The sequence below is a fragment of the Papio anubis genome, chromosome 6, assembly GCF_008728515.1.
Source record: "Papio anubis isolate 15944 chromosome 6, Panubis1.0, whole genome shotgun sequence".
Lineage (NCBI taxonomy): Eukaryota > Metazoa > Chordata > Mammalia > Primates > Cercopithecidae > Papio > Papio anubis.
In genome coordinates this window covers 166,056,102-166,072,573 of record NC_044981.1, presented here as the reverse complement: position 1 = coordinate 166,072,573, position 16,472 = coordinate 166,056,102, and the positions used below count along the sequence as shown (strand labels likewise).

Here is a 16,472-nt window from a genome sequence, read left to right as displayed (position 1 = left end):
ACGCCGCATCGCCCTTCAGCTTCCGGGGGAATCTTTCAGAGGGACGCACATCCGCGGCACGTGAGTCCGGCCTGTCCGGGTGTCTGGGCGTCTCCCGCGGCCGCGCTCCTCAGAGGCCGCGCCCCTCCCGCGAGAGCGTCAGGCGCGCGGTTTCCTCTCTCTGCAGAGGGGCCTCCTGCTCTCCCGCCCTCCTACTCTCCCGCCCTCCCTCATCTCCTCACCAGATCTACTCCCTCATTAATGGCTTCCCAGCGTCCCGCAACCCCGGGGCGGCTGCCCTAGCCTGGGGGGAGGTGGGGCGTGCGGCTCCGTCGGGCATTGGATGCCCCAGGCAAGGCCACTGGCTCGGCATCACACTGGAGCGATCCCGCCCAGTCCCTGGCTGTGGCCTTAGGGGAGAGTCTGAAGCTGTTCAGCCTACTTAGTGTGAGTGGAAAGATCTGGAATAGCTGGATTCAGACCTAAGCATGTAGGGAGGTCTTGCTTCATTGACGAAGTCCTGTGTTAGCACCTCCTCGACCAGCTTGAGGGAGGGGCGCGCCCGTCTCCAACAGGCAGGGCAGTCCGTGGGCTTCGCTAAGTTACTGAGCGGACAACCGCAAACTCCTGCTTTAACCAGACCATGTGCATCCTCGGTAATTAAAGAAGAGGGTCGGGAAGTTAAGGAGTCAACCAAGACCCCACGCACTCCAGATTCACCGAATGAGAACATCCAGGCAAGTCCTACAGTTCTTGGGAAAGTGCTGCTTCCTCACACATCTTTATGCATTTTAGCTACTGCCGGTTCAAAAGTTCACTGCATCTTTTCCTGCTGGCTAGATTCATTTTTGTTAACTATCTTTTGTTTCTGGCTTTGTGGCATAAATTATTTTATTCATCTTCGTACAACACCAGGCACATAAAAGGAGCCTAGTTCTCTCTGTGGGGCTGAGAGCAGGCACATCTGCGGGCTACTACCTTAAAGCCGCGTGACCCCCTCGGTGGCTTAGAACAGCCACCACCTGTCCTCACAGACATATGGGTGGCTGTGGCTGGCTCTGGCCCAGATGCCTGGGGAGCTGGAGCTGCTTCTCCTGCTGGACCTGCAGGCCATTTGGACACTGGCTGGTCTGGGCTGCCTGCCGGGCCGCTCTGCTTCAGTACGCAGGTGGACCAGGTTAGTCTCGTCTCCAGCCCACTTGGGAAACTTGCAGTGATTTCAGTTCCTGCAGGATCAAAGCGGGTGAAAAGAATGCCCAGCCGCCAAATCCCACACACCTGCTTGCAAAATGGCGGAGCGACAGTGTCTTCTCCCTCTCTTCTGCCTTCAGATCTCACATGGAGGCTTCTCCTGGTGGTTCCTGAACTGGAGCGTTGGTGGCAAGGAGTTCTAAAATGTAGAGAATCCCGGCCTCTGACCTGTGACGGGGGAGAGCAGAGAGGGCAACGGGGCATTTCTGGTGTCCACATCTAGGGAGCGTAAGCATGCCTGGTCGTGCAAGTGTCTTGCTGTGCACGGGGCCCTGGGCTAGCGCTGCTCGCGTGGCTGTTTGGAACTGTGCAGGGGCTACTTAGGTTTCCAGTCAGAGCCAGCAGATTTCTGAGCCCCTGAGTGAGTAGAAGAGTAGCACTAACTGTGTCACTGCCGTCTCCACCATGTCGTGCGCCTTCTCCTTGAGGTGAGAACAGTGATGTGCAGCGACTGCTTCCACTTTGAAGGAGAGATCCCCAGCACTGGGCAGCCAGAGCTCCCAGCGGGCAGGTCCTGGATGCTCATTGCCCCTCCTCCACCCTGCAGCACGCACGCGCACTACTTCTGCTCTGCAGGCCTTCTCTGCGTGATGCCCTCCCGATCGTAGACCAGCGGGAGGTTTCTTAGATCCCAGCTTAGAAGTTAGTGTGGCCCTGAGGTGAGAAGATGAAGGCGGGTGACTCTCCTTGATGAGAGAAAACAGATAGCTCCTGGATTTTCTTCTTAAGGTAGAAAACCACAACAGCAGCAACTAAGCATTTGCGAGACAGTAATGGATAACCTGAGGCCAGGGGCTGCCCTGGCTTGTTAGTTAATACAGACCTCATCTGGCATAGCAAGCTCAATTTTAGTCACCATGTTGCTATAAAACGCACCATCATTTTCCAAGCGGCATGTATTCCACATAGGCCAAACTGGTGAGCTAAATCAGGATAAAAGGAAATAAAAACTCATCATTTTCCAAGTCTTTGATTGTGGTGCTAATCTCTGCAATTCCCTCATGGATATGATATTGCTTTTGGCTTAAAATTTTATACTGAGTAGTGCTCCACATTTCCTTTCAGGACAATAGCCCGCATTTCGCAGAGCAGGGAGCCAGTGTGGGAGCCTGCCAGTTACTGAGTACAGCCATCTAAGTATGCACCCAGGAACTGGGAGGAGGAACCATGGGCATTCACAGAGCCCTCAGGTCCCCTGGACAGATTTTAGCCCTTTACCAGTCTCCTATGGCTGTGCACAGGGACTGCATGATTGAACATACATGGGTTCTGCAGCTTCCATGGTCAATGGGCTGCTCCCAGCCACTGCAGGTAAACCCTTCGGGCCAGGACCCTCCTGCTGCCTGTGACAGGGGCCTGGCCCTCTAATCTAGAGGAGGAGCTCAGGTGGCCCACTTGGCAGAGTCCCAGCATCAGCAGTGAAAACAGGAGCCTGTCTGTAGCAGTGCCTTCTCCTGTGCTCTGGCCTATGCAGGCTTACTGCTCCAGGGCTTTCTCAGAAATGTTAGTTCTGTGCTCACAAATGTATTTCCTTCTCAACACTGTGGGAAGCGACTGTCTTCTGGCTGTCTTAGGTGGGGAGGGGTGATTATTTGATGGTGCAGGTGATAGTGATTTCACACTCTAATATCACAAAGTTTTGGATTTCTTTTCTGATCGTACTCCAGGATGTTCCTGGCATCTCCCCACCTTTAGCGCAGGTTCCAGTCAGATGAATACCTGAAACTGTGTGAGGCTGCTGGGGCAAGCACATGGAGTGCTGAAGCAGCCATCCAGATGCTGTCGTCACACTGTCTTGTCCCAGCTCCTCAGAGCCCTGCCTCACACATCCCTGCAGTGTGCATTGAGAACCGTGCAGCTCCGTGTGTGTAGCCTTCTGCTATGCACTCTCCGTGCCGACGCTGGGCTCCGGGAGAACAGACTTCACCTTGCAAAGGAGGCTTGGCTGGATTCGAAGTTTAAAGTATTGCGTCCCCGTCAAGTTCTTGCTTTTGAGACGTGCAACCTGCTGAGCTGTAAATACAGCGTCTGTTTCCATTTAGCAACATGAGGACGTTTCCATGTCAGTGCTGTAGCTTAAGACACTGCTCATATTTCTGAGTAATGGGGTATTACTGTTGACGTAATCTGATGCTCTTGTTCACATTTTCCTTTTGACCTGTACTCATGTGTGGGTGTGTGTTTGCAGTTCTGCACAGGTATGCAGTTCCATGCAGTATTATACATGTGTCTAGATTTGTGTGTCTGCCACCAGTCAAGATACAGACAATACTCACACAGGTCCCTCCTGTTGTTCTTTTAAACCACGCATGCTGCCCCACCCACATCCATAATCCCTCGCAACTGCTATCTGTTCTCTATTTCTATAATTTTGTCAAGAATATCATGTAAATGGAATCATACACTGTGTAACCTTTTAAGATGGGCTATTTTCACTTCACGTCTTCTCTGAAGATTCATTTAGACAGTCGTATCCATCACAATGTGCTCCTGGTTCTGCTGATGAGTAATCAAAGCAAAGCTTTTTGATTTTGATGGAGACCAATATATTTATTTATTTTCCCGTTTATGCAATCTACTTTTGGTGTCAGCCCTAGATCCTGAAGATTTTCTCCTATTTTGCTTTCTAAAATTCCTATAGTTTTACATGTAAGTCCCCGATCTATCTTTTCTCCAATTTTTTTTATTATGGTAAAATACACATAACATAAAATTTGCCATCCTAACCATTTTAAGTGCATAGTTTAGCAATATTAAGTGCATTCATGATGTTACTGTATCACCACCACCTATCTTCATAACTTTTTATCTTGTAAAATTGAAACTCTGTACCCATTAACACTAACTCCCCATTTCCTGCTCCCCACAACCCCTGTAAACCACCACTCCAGAATAGAATACAGATCTGTTTCTGAATAGATGAGAGATATGAATCTGTCTCTATGATTTTCACTCTAGATACCTTATGTAAACAGAATCATATAGCATTTGCCCTTTTGTAACTGACTTATTTCACTTAATGTCTTCAAGGTTTGTCCATATTGTAGCATATATCAGAATTTCCCTTTTTAAGGCTGAATAGTATTCTTGTGTATGGACATACCATGTTTTGCTCATGTACTCATCCACTCATGGACAATTGTGTTGCTTCCATGTTTTAGTTATTCTGAATGGTGCTGTTATGAACATGCTTGAACAAATATCTCTTTGAGACCCTGCTTTCAGTTTTTTGCATATATATCCAGAAATGGAATTGCTGAATAATATAATTCTATTTTTAATTTTTTGAAAAAAATGCCATACTGTTTTCCACAGCAGCTGTACCATTTTACACTCCCACCAACACAGTGTACAGGGTTCTAATTTCTCCGCCTCCTCATCAATATTTGTTATTTTTAGTTTTTTGATAGCTGCATTCTAATGGTTGTGAGGTGGCATCTCATTGTAGTTTTGTTTTGCATTTCCCAAATGATTAGTGATGTTGAACATCTTTTCATGCACTTCTTGGACATTTGTGTATTTTCTTTGGAGAAATGTCTGTTCAAGTTCTTTGTCCATGTTTTAACTGGATTGTTGTTGTTTCGTTTTAGGAGTTCCCTAGATATTCTGGATATCACTTATTATATGCATAATTTGGAAATATTTTCTCTGATCCTATGGATTGCCTTTTTATTGTGTTGACAATGTCTTCTTATGCACAAATTTTTAAAATTTTCATGAAGTCCAACTTGCCCTATTTTTTTCTTTTGTTGCTTTTGCCTTTGGGTGTTATATCCAAGAAACTCAATGCTGGAAAGCTTTTTTCCTGTGTTTTCTTCTAAGAGTTTTATTGTTTTTAGTCTTACATTCAGGCCTTTGGTGCACTTTGAGTTAGTTTTTGTATATGATTTTAGGTAAAGTTCCAATTTCATTCATTTGCACATTAATACACAGCTTTGCCAGCACCATCTGATGAAAAGACTTTTTCCCCATTTAATGGTCTTGGCACCCTTGACCATATATGTAAGGGTTTATTTCTGGGCTTTCTATTTAATTCTATTGGTCTATATGTCTGTCTTTATGCCAGTGTTATTCTGTTTTGATTACTATAGCTCTGTATTAATGTGTGAAATTAGAAAGTGTGGGTCCTCCAGTTTTGTTCTTTTTCAAGATTGCTCTGGCTATTCACAGTCTCTTGAGACTCCATTTGAATTTTAGGATGGATTTTTCCGTATCTTCAGAAAACATCACTGAGATCAGTACACAGATTGCATTGAATCTGTAGAGCACTTTGGGTAATATAGATATTTTAACAATATTGTCTTCCAATCCATGAACATGGGATATGTTTCCATTAATTTATGTCTTCTTTAATTTTGTTGCAGCAATGTTTTGTAGTTTTCGTTGTACAAGACTTTCACTTCTTTGGTTAAGTTAGTTGCCAAGTATTTTGTTCTTTTTGATGCTATTATGAGTGGAATTGTTTCTGTAACTTCCTTGTCAGTGGTCATTGTTGGTATATTCAAATGCAGTTGAATTTTGTCTGCTGATTTTTTTATCCTGCTACTTTGCTGTATTCGTTTGTTCTAACACACTTTTGTGGAATCCGTAGGACTTTCTATATATAAAACATATCTGCAAACAAAGATAATTGTATTTTTCCCTCTCCTATTTAAATGACTGTTATTTATTTTTCTTGCTTAATTAACTTCTGGCTAGAACTTTTATACTGTGTGGAATAGAAGTGGGAAAATTGAACATTCTTGACTTGTTCTTGATTTTAGAGGAAAAGCTTTCAGTCTTTCATCATTGAATAAGATGTTTGCTCTTTGTTTTTCATATATGGCTTTTCTTGTGTTGAGGTAGTTTCCTTCTATTTCTACTTTGTTGAGTGTTTTTACCATAAAAGGGTGTTGAATTTTGTGAAATGCTTTTTTCTGCACCAATTGAGATAATCATGTGTTTTTTCCTGCACCAACTGAGATAATCATGCATTTTTTTTTTCATTCATTCTGTTAATGTGGTATACTACGTTAATTGATTTTTGTATGTTGAACCATCCTTGCATTTTAGGAGTAAATTCCAATTGATCATGGTTTGTAATCCTTTTAATATGCTGTTAAGTTCTGTTTGCTAGTATTTTGTTGAGAATTTTTGCATTAATGTTCATAAGGGATATTGGTCTGTAGTTTTCCTTTCTTTTGGAATCTTTGGTTTTGATATCAGGGTAATGCTGTCCTCACAGAATGAGGGAAGAAGTGGGGTTTTTTTTCCATTTTTTGGAAAAGTTGGAGCAGAATTGAAATAATTCTGTTTTAAATTTTTGGCAGAACTCACCAATGAAGTCATCAGATTCAGGGCTTTTCTTTGTTGGAAATTTTTGAGTACTGATTCATTATTCTTACTACTGATAAGTGTATTCAGATATGCTATTTTATTGTGATTTAGTCTTGGTAGGTTTTATGTTTATAGGAATTTGTTCATCTAGGTTATCAAATTGTTTGATATATAATTGTTCATAGTGCTCTCTTATAATACTTTTTATTTTTGTAGCATCAGTGGTTATTTCTGATTTTAGTAATTTGAATCTTCTTTCCTTAATCCACCTGGCTAAAGCTTTGTCAGGTTTTTTTGGTTTTGTTTTTTTTTTTTAAATCTTTTCAAAGAATCAGCTTTTGGTTTCATTTATTTTTCCAATGGTTTGTATCTTCTTTATTTTATATTTCCTCTCATATTTCTTATTTCATTCCTCTGCTAGCCCTGGATTTAGTTTATTCTTATTTTTTTAGCTCCTTAAGTTGTAAAGTTAGGTTGTTGATATAAGAATCTTCTTGTTTATAAATATAAGTATATATAGCTCTAAATTTCCCCCTTAGCACTGCTTTTACTGTGTCCCATATATTAGGAAACTGTACAAGAAATGCTAACCTTATAGCTTTATCTATCTATTTATCTATCCACGCATCCATCAATTTATGTATCCATCTATCATGTATTATGTTTCTATCTTTCTATGTATCATCTGTCTTTATCATCTGTCTACCATCTATCACCTACCATCTATTTCTCTTTTAATTTATGTATGTTTATATTTATTTTCTAATGTTTTCATGAACTTATAATTTACAAGATTCACTTATTAAATTACATTATGTATTTTAAACATTGACTTACAGTAATGTGTGTGTGGTTTTTAATGTTTGTGCAATTTCTCTTTCAGCATTATATCACAGCATGTAAGTAGTTAAAGGAGTAAATAATTGCCTGAAAAACAGTGTTGACTGGAGCACTTTAGTAAATGCTTTCACATGTGTTTGAGCAAGCATATTGATTACTGGAGCTTGAGACAAAATATTCCACAGGAAAATTGACCTCTGGCTAATAGGTAGATAGTAATAAAAATTCATTAGCAGCTGGTTTTCCAATCTGATGCTGAGCTTACTTTGGGTCTGACTTGGTGGTGCTCAAAATAGAAGAGTTTTGTAGTGACCAGCAGGCTGCAATCTTTGTGGGCAAACCTTTCTGCTTAGAGAGGAAATGCTGTGAATGCAGTTTTGCACCCCATAACAACATTTCAGTCAATGCTGGACTGGATATACAATGGTGACCTCTTAAGATTATAATGGAACTGGAAAATTTCTATTGTCTAGTAATGTCACAGCCATTTTAACATCATAGTGCAATGCATTACTCAAGCGATTGTGGTGATGCTGGTGTAAACAAATCCATTGCACTGCCAGTCTTATAGTGGTGTGGATTATAGTCTAGGGCAATAGGTTCAAGACCCAAGAAGAACTAATGTTTCAGTTTAAGTACAAAGAAAGGAAAACACCAATGTCCTAGCTCAAGGCAGTCAAGCAGGAGGTGGTTCCTTTTCCCTAAGGGAGGGTCAGCCTTTTTGTTCTGTTCGGGCCTTCAGCTGATTGGATGAGACCCACCCACATTAGGGAGGGCATCTGTTTTACTCAATTCACAGTTCCAAATAGTCTCATCGAAAACACCCTCACAGCCATATCCAAAATAGTGTTTGAGAAAATATCTGGGCACCCCACTGCCCAGTCAAGTTGACACAGAATATTAACCATTATAATGCCACTACTCATTATGCCATATATATAAACACAACAATTAAATAAATCTATATTGAATCTAACTGTAACTGACAGTTGAAAGTGTCAGAGTCAGAAAAGAGAAACTCACACTTGCATTTGGCCCTTATCTTGCTGGAATTATATTTTTATCTCATAGGAAAAATGCTTTCTTATTATCAATTGAGGTAAGAGATTGAGTTATTTTTCTTTAACAACGTTGCTAGATATGGCATTATTTCTCAAAAGCCTATGCAAAAGTTACATATGTATGTCATATATATTACATATACTACTTTAAAACTATACAAAAATATGGCTTATTTAATAGCATAATATATGTAAAATATTGCTCTTATGAAATGTATTCTTGATGTGCAGGAAAATGTGGGTTGAGTATAGCCAAATATGTAGTATATTTAAGATATTTTAAGTATTGTTTTCCTTTGTATTCAATTACTTACTATTGCATAACAAAACAAGACAAAAAAGCAATTGGTGACTGGTGGTTACACTGGTGGGAATGGAAAAAAATAGGTTTGGAGAAAAGTAGTTCTGGGGTCAAAGAAGAAATAAAAAAAATTTGAACATCTTAAGTTTGAGATTTCTGTTAGACAGTTGATTGAGCTGTCAGTGAGACAGTAGTATATATGCTTCTGAAGTTGATTTTTTAAACTTTCTTGGTTGTCAGATATCCTTCCAGCCTAGCTTTAGGTATTTTGATGCTATATTTTTAGGTGCATAAAGATTATGATTATTTATCTTCCTGGAGATTTTAATTGTTGTTATTATTTTGCATTTATCTTCTTCCCTACTTATGTTTTTGGACTTAATTTATTTTATATTGACAGTGGTATTGCTAACTTTGTGTTGGTTAATGTTTATGTGGCAGACTTTTTCCAACCCTTTACTTTCAATCTTTCTGGCTGAATTTCTTAATCCAATTTTATAATCTTTTTAATAGTCTTTTAACTGGAAAAGTTAGCACATTCACATTTTTTTTGACTAAGGAATTTTAGACTTATTTCTACATATGAATTCTGCTATTTCCCTTGTTCTTTGAGTCTTTTATCTCCTTTTATGCCTCTGCATGTTAATTTAATTTTTGCCTTTAATATTTTAATTTATATACTTAATGACAAATTTTAATGAAAAATGTTTAAATTATTCTGGATATCAGTTTTCTCCTGGACAAGGAAAAGTTCTTAAGTGGCTTATGTAGTAGATATTACTGTTATTGTTGTCTAGAGGTTAGTTATTGCTGTTGTCGATTAGACTTTTGTTACTAGCACATTTTTATCAGTTTCTTTGGTTTTTTTCTTGTATCTCATTTCTTCCATCTAGATTCCATTCTTTTACTGAAATTCATCCTTTCATAATTTTTTTTTCAGTGAGGTATGGAAAGTAAGTGGTAATTTCTCTTAGTTGTTGTATATCTAAAAATGTCTTCATTTTGCCCTCACAGCTAAATGATAATTTAGCTTGGTGTAAACTTGAAGATTGATATATATTAATAGTTATTATAAACACTTTAAAAACATTTTTCCTCTGCCTTCTGGTGTTTAATGTTGCTGATAAGCAATTTGCTGTCCTTTACTTCTTCAAATATTGTTTCTTCAAAATTGCCTTTGTTTTTCTGGATTTGATGAGACACATTTTTGAAACTCTCAAAGCGTTATCTGTGGCTCTTAACTGATTTTTTTTTTTTTTTTTTAAGTGAATTTGTCTCTCTAAGCTGAATTTGAGGTCATTCTTTAATATTATATTTCAGTGAGTTACTTCTTCAAATGTGTTTTCTCTAGGCAAACAAAGATCTGCTGCTTTTTTTTTTTTCAAAATTCTTATTTCTAATGTGTTCTCTAACATACCCACCTTCCTATATTTTACTACAATTTGTAAAGTAATTTCTTATTTTTATTTGATCTTTGCCCATTCATCTCTTTGCAGACTATAAGCATATTTATTTTAAAGTATTATTCAGACTATTTTCTTATTTCAAATTCATCTGGAATGCAATTGTCTTCTAATTGTTATTTGGTTGTCTTTCCTCTTATATGTTTTACAATTTTAATTTATAGATTTATTTTTAGTTGAAGAACATTCTCATTTTTTTCTCTTTCTCTTTCTTTTTTCTCTTTCTCTACATTTGATTTTGCAGTTGCTTCTTTCAAAAGTCTTTGGGACCTCGTGTGAGGAACTTGCAGTAGTATTTCTCATCTCAGGATGTTAGGATACCCGGTTCTAGACATCTAGCCATGTAACTACCTCAGTGTCTCTTTAGACCTGCTGTTGAGCTTAAACTGTGATTCCAGGTCCCAGCACATACCATTAGCCTCTTTTAGAAGCAGTGAAGCCCTGCCAGCTCTGGGTTCTGGTGTTTTGTGGAATGTGAGCTCCCTTCCCTTCCTGCTTAATTCTGCACCCAAAGCCAGGATGTCCAAGACTTAAGTTTGTGTTTCTGCTCCTTTTCAGTTTATGGAGAATTTTATTTTGTTTTTAAGCCTGGCTATGTCAATTTATTTTTTCTTATTATATTTTAAATATAATTTATATATATTTGAAGTAAAGAGATGCTTCAAAGCATGAATTAAAAACTTCATCTTGACTAGTTTCATTTAGATATTGAATAATGTAACTGTAAAAGAGGTTAAAATTTTGGAATTTTACATTTCAGATATAGTTAACAAACAAAAAATAATTACTAAGTAACCCCACCCTACACCCTACTCCCAGTAATAACCTCCAGAGTTATTGCTCTAAAGTTTATTTCACTTAGTCTAATAAAACCTAGAGAGAAATGTGATGCATTATCTTTAAGGAAATAGCCATATTTTCTTTTTGGTCAGCTCCTTCTTGGATAATGGCTAGAGCTGATCTCATTCATTTTCCAGGAAGCTCTTAAATGCCCGTGGTATTTAGTGACTAACACTAACTCTGTAGTATATTTTCTCTCCTTTTAAGAAAATGATTGGGTTCTGTTTCAGTGAATGGATTTTCTAGTTGGAAAGTACATAAGTCCACATTTTTCTGTGCAGCATTGCCTCTGTTTTTTGTGGATGATGAGTGGTGTACAGATGACTGAAAGTAGGGTGTTGGAAGTTCAGGAGTCCAGCTTTGGGCCTGTTATCCTGCAGGGGACGTTTTGGGCAGTTCAAAGTTACAGTGCTTCAATCTGGAGATTTCTAGACCATGAAAGCACTCCATGACTTTTCAGAGATGTAGGCTGAGACAGAGACCACGGATATTTATAATTATGTGAAGTACACTGTCCTTCATTCTCTGCCTGTTTGAACTGGAGGCTGAGATACTAAGGAAACCCCAACGAGTAGCTTGTCTTGTTTTCAGCCCCACATCTTTAAAGAATGTGAATTGTTCATTTCTCTTGTGCTGATAGAACAGATATTGAGAGAGTAGTTGAGTCCAGCAACCTTGCTTCACTGGCAGAGCATTTAGCCCCCACCCCCAACCGATATCAGACCTTGGCAGGTTTGTGGGTCCTTCCCTTTCAGACAGATAAGCACATGCAGGCTCTGCAGCCAGCTGCAGTGGAAAGTCCGCAGAAGCAACGTGCACACTCCTCTAGCCCCTTCTGCGCGCACATCCGGCTCCCTGAGGATTCGATGTTGTACACATTGTTACAAGAATAGTTTGTCATGTACAATCCCAAACCTTCTTAGAAACACACTGGCATGGTGTTCAAATTCCACATGGGGTCTGTCTCCTCCACACGTGAGGAGCAGCCAAGTCCTGCTGGCTGACTGCAGTCATGGCTTTGCTGTCTGCACAGGCTCAGCACAGAGGTTACACCTATTGTAGTACAAAGTGCAGGGGGCAGAACATGATTACTTGAATCTGGTTCTTGCCAGGACACCTGGCTTAAACCTTTGTGCTGAAGAAACACGCCGTGGATCCTTTAGTGGTGACAAGTTTTTTCTGACCTGTTTAGGGCATCCTGAAAGCCTATGGGTCCATGTCCTGTTCAGGAGCGACCCCTGTGGGAGGGCCTTTCCCCAGGCCAGCTTCTTTGTCTCCAACCAAGTGTGAATGCCCTGCACACCCAGGACAGAGAAGTTGCTTAGAATGTAGTTTGTGAAGTTGAGTTACTGGAACAGCTCACGGGGAGGAAGCCAGAAAGACTACCACAAAGCACTTCCACATGTTGGAACTCAGGAACTTTAAACGAAGTGGAAATATTTATCCTGGATTAGAGACATTTGAGAAATAATGAAATTATAGAATTGAAGTCTTTGGAGAGCTGAGCCTTGGCCACACATTGCAACCATCTGGAGGAATTTCAGAAATACGGTGCCCAGGCCCATCCTGGAAACGCTGAGTGAATTGATCTGGAGCGGGATCTGACCAATAGCCAGTCATTCCTCACGAAGTCTGAGTAAATCAAGACAACTCCTTAAACTGAGACATGCAATGTCCTGATCAGGTGGTAGAAGTACCTTTTCACAGAGAGGTGTGATGTGACTATGTCATGGGACTTTCTTTCTCCGAAATCTGTAGATCACAGCGGGCGACGGCCTTGGCTGTCCAGTGCAGAAGTGGGACTTACTTTCTCCGCAGTTTGTAGATCACAGCGGGCAATGGGCGTGGCTTCCCAGTGCGGAAGTAGGAGACGGTCGTGTGTCCTTCCACCACTGTCTACCATAGAGTCTCACAGAGACGGCATTTTCCAATACAAACTGTCTTAGGCTTTTAATTCACACTAAATCTTGGCAATCACTGCCTCTGTCAAAGAACAGTACTTGCTTGAGACACTGTTAAGAGTTTTCACACCGTGGAAGGTCTCGTCTTACAGCCTGTGTGCACGCTGAGGCATCTGTGCGGGTGCCATGCACAGGAGGTGCTGAGCGGGAAGTTGGAGCACCTGGGTTCTCATCTGTCTCTGCTCCTGGCAGCTCCTTGACTTTGCACGAATGAACCGAACATCTCTGCATCTGCACCAGGGTCAGGAAGTAAAAGCACCAAACTAGATTATCTCTGAGATCACCCTCATCTCTGAAATCATGTGGCCTAACTAAATGGTTATGTATCAACAGAAGTCAACATTGGAATTTGCAAAGGATTTGATTAAGAGAAATGCAGAAAAAAAGGGCATCAAATGTGCCATTTGACGCCCACCCACACTGCGGAGTGAGTTTACATTAATGTGACCTATACATGGTGTGCATCAGTTCACACTCCAAAAGACAATTAAGCTGCCATCCCCACCGAGGTACAGAGGGCGTAGGCAGTTCACTCGAGCTCCGTGATTGGGATCAGAGCTCTGGCTTGCCAGTCTGTGTTGCTTCCACCTCAGTCACAGCGGTGTCTGCGTCCCCTTGTTAAATTTGCTCCCAGCTAGCCTCTAAGTTTGTTTGTGTTTCATAAAGTTAGGAAAAGGGAAAACGGTTGAAGAGTTCTCCTTTATCTGCAAAACAGACAGAATGCAGAAGTATAACAGGACAAGGGGGTTTCAGTAATGGATTGCAAAGGTCAAAACCAGCGTCCACTGTGTATATGAAGACAGGTAACTGGAGTTGGCTGTAGCCAGGTGCTTCTGACACTGCTCATTTTCTCCTTTCTTTGCTGCTCATTATCATGCTAGAAGAACTTGGATAAGACATGATCTTAAAATTCTACTTGAGGCAACATTTGAAAGTCTTCTCATTTCTAGATTTCTGCTTTTGATGGATGAGGCTGAACAGTAATTTCCTTTATGAGACAATTTCAGACCTTTTGCCTCATCCACCGTGGAGATCTGCAAAGCACACAAACAGGCAGATCCTGGCTGCCTCTCCAGCAACAGCAGCAACCACGCCAGAGACGCTGCTCTGAGCTGGTGGTGCGTGCAGCCTCAACGCATGAGTGTTTTAATTAGGCGGGCATCCAGGCCCATCAAGTAACACAGTGCTGTGGATTTCTCTCTTAGTTGCAACTACATGTTGGTTTCTGTGCCTTTATGTAGTGTTAATAAGTGGGGGAATCTCCAAGGAATGATGGAAAGTGCACTTCCCCATGGTCCATCATTTCATATGCCAGGTTTCTGTGATTTTCTCATGACCCCCAGCTGGGGGAGTCAGAGACTGGAATTTTCAGAGGGGAAGAGAGAGAGTGCTGTGTCTGTGGGAGTAAAAGGGCTCAGCTGTTAGGATAAGTTTCAATCAGAGTTTCAAGCAAATTAGACTAAACATGCTTCTTCTATGGCATTTTTCATCAACTGTCCTTAAAACTCTGAACTGTTAACCATGACTGAAGTAGAGATTTGCTCATGCTCATTGATCAGAGTAAATGTGATGATTTTCCTAATTTTCTGCAAGGATGTTCTGAGTTTGATGATTCATTTACATTTAAAAAATACAAGTGAAAGGATGGCTTGTAGATGACTACAGTGCCAGATTTTTAAAAAGTCTTATCTTGGTCATATTCGTGCAGGCAAAATAGTACATTGGAAAGTTTTGGATTTTTATTAGAGGGAGGCTCATGGCTCACTTTTGGTTATTTTATGCTAACATCTTCCCCACTGTCCTCCTGTAACCTCAAGCATGAGGTTTGCCACCCGTTTCAAGCACCTTGACTCTGTAATCCAGGGAGCAGCAAGGCCCGCAGTGTCTCAGTAGCCCTCGTGTGAAGCCAGGGTGAGCATGCACATTCTGTTTCCTGACCTCCTCCTCTTTGCAAATGGCCTTCTCCCCAGCTTCCTTGAGGCAGCACATGGAGCTAGCAGGTAAATTCTGGTGCTATTAATGACATTGTTCCACATTCAGATCAAAGTGGAGGAGACATATTTCTGGCATGTTCCTAGTTGTCACAGAAGAAGTCGATGTTCACATTATAAAAAGAATGGTATTCGCTGTATGTCAAGTATTGCTCCAAGACTTTATTTATATTAACTAATTCAGTCCTCACATGAACCCTCCGAAGTGGATGCTGTGATTGGCCCCATTTCGTAGATAAAGGAGCTGAGGCAGGTGAGACTCCGTAACTTTCCTTAGATGACATGGCTGGTCAATGGTGGTGCCAGGATTCAAATCTAGGCTGCTGGACCCAGTCTGCTCGGAATTGCTGTGCTGCCCTCCAGTATCCATGGGCACCAGGACTTGCATAGGGAATAATGAAAGCATGAAGGTTCTCAAGAATTTGGATTGTGGAGAAAAGTCACTATTTTTAGAGTTAGATGTGATTTACTCCTCCTTTTGCAAACTTGTAAGATGACTGTCAATGAATAAAGACACCAGTCTCAGTGCCTATGAAAACATTGAGGAAAAGGACAGCTTTAAAAACTTGCCTCCTGGCCAGGAGCGGTGGCTCATGCCTGTAATCCCAGCACTTTGGGAGGCCAAGGCAGGTGGATCATGAGGTCAGGAGTTCGAGACCAGCTTGACTAACGTGGTGAAACCCTGTCTCTACTAAAAATACAAAAACTAGCTGGGCGTGGTGGCTTGTGCCTGTAATCCCAGCTACTCAGGAGGCTGAGGCAGGAGAATTGCTTCGACCCAAGAGGTGGAGGTTGCAGTGAGCCGAGATCACACCTCTGCAGTCCAGCCTGGGTGACAGAGTGAGACTCTGTCTCAAAAAATAAAATAAAATAAATAAAATAAAATAAAATAAAATAAAATAAAAAACCTTGCCTCCTGGTTGAGGAAACAAATGCTGCCGGAGCCTGCAAGGCTGGGTGACCACAGGAGGGTGGTGGACAGGGACATTCACAGCCTGTGCTGCAGTTAGGGTGGGACCCACATGGTGGGACACTGGGGATATACCCAATAATGGCTTTGCTGGGTCAAATGGTAGCTCTCTTTTAAGTCCTTTGAGAAATCTCCAGACTGCTTTCCATAGTGGCTGAACTAATTTCCATTCCCACTGAGAGTGTTCCCTTTCTCCACAGCCTCACTAGCATCTGTTGTTTTTTGATATTTTTCTTAAAAAAAAAAAAACCCTTTTAAGTTCAGGGGTACATGTGCAGATTTGTTTTATAGGTATATCACATCAAGGGCATTTGTTGTGCAGATTATTTTGTCATCCAGGTACTAAGCCTATTATCCAATAGTTATTTTTTTTCTGATCCTTTCCTAGCTCCCCACCTCCACCCTCAATACACCCCAGTGTCTGTTGTTTCCCTCCATGTGTCCATGTGTTCTCTTCGTTTAGCTCCCTCTTGTGAAAACATGCAGTATTTGGTTTTCT

At 41.1% G+C, this 16,472-nt stretch overlaps 1 protein-coding gene across 2 annotated transcripts in view; it reads left to right on the top strand.

Moving 5' to 3' along the window:
• WDR27 (WD repeat domain 27) overlaps positions 1 to 16,472 on the top strand; it is a 240,763-nt gene that overhangs the window by 197,357 nt on the left and 26,934 nt on the right. The window lies entirely within an intron of this gene.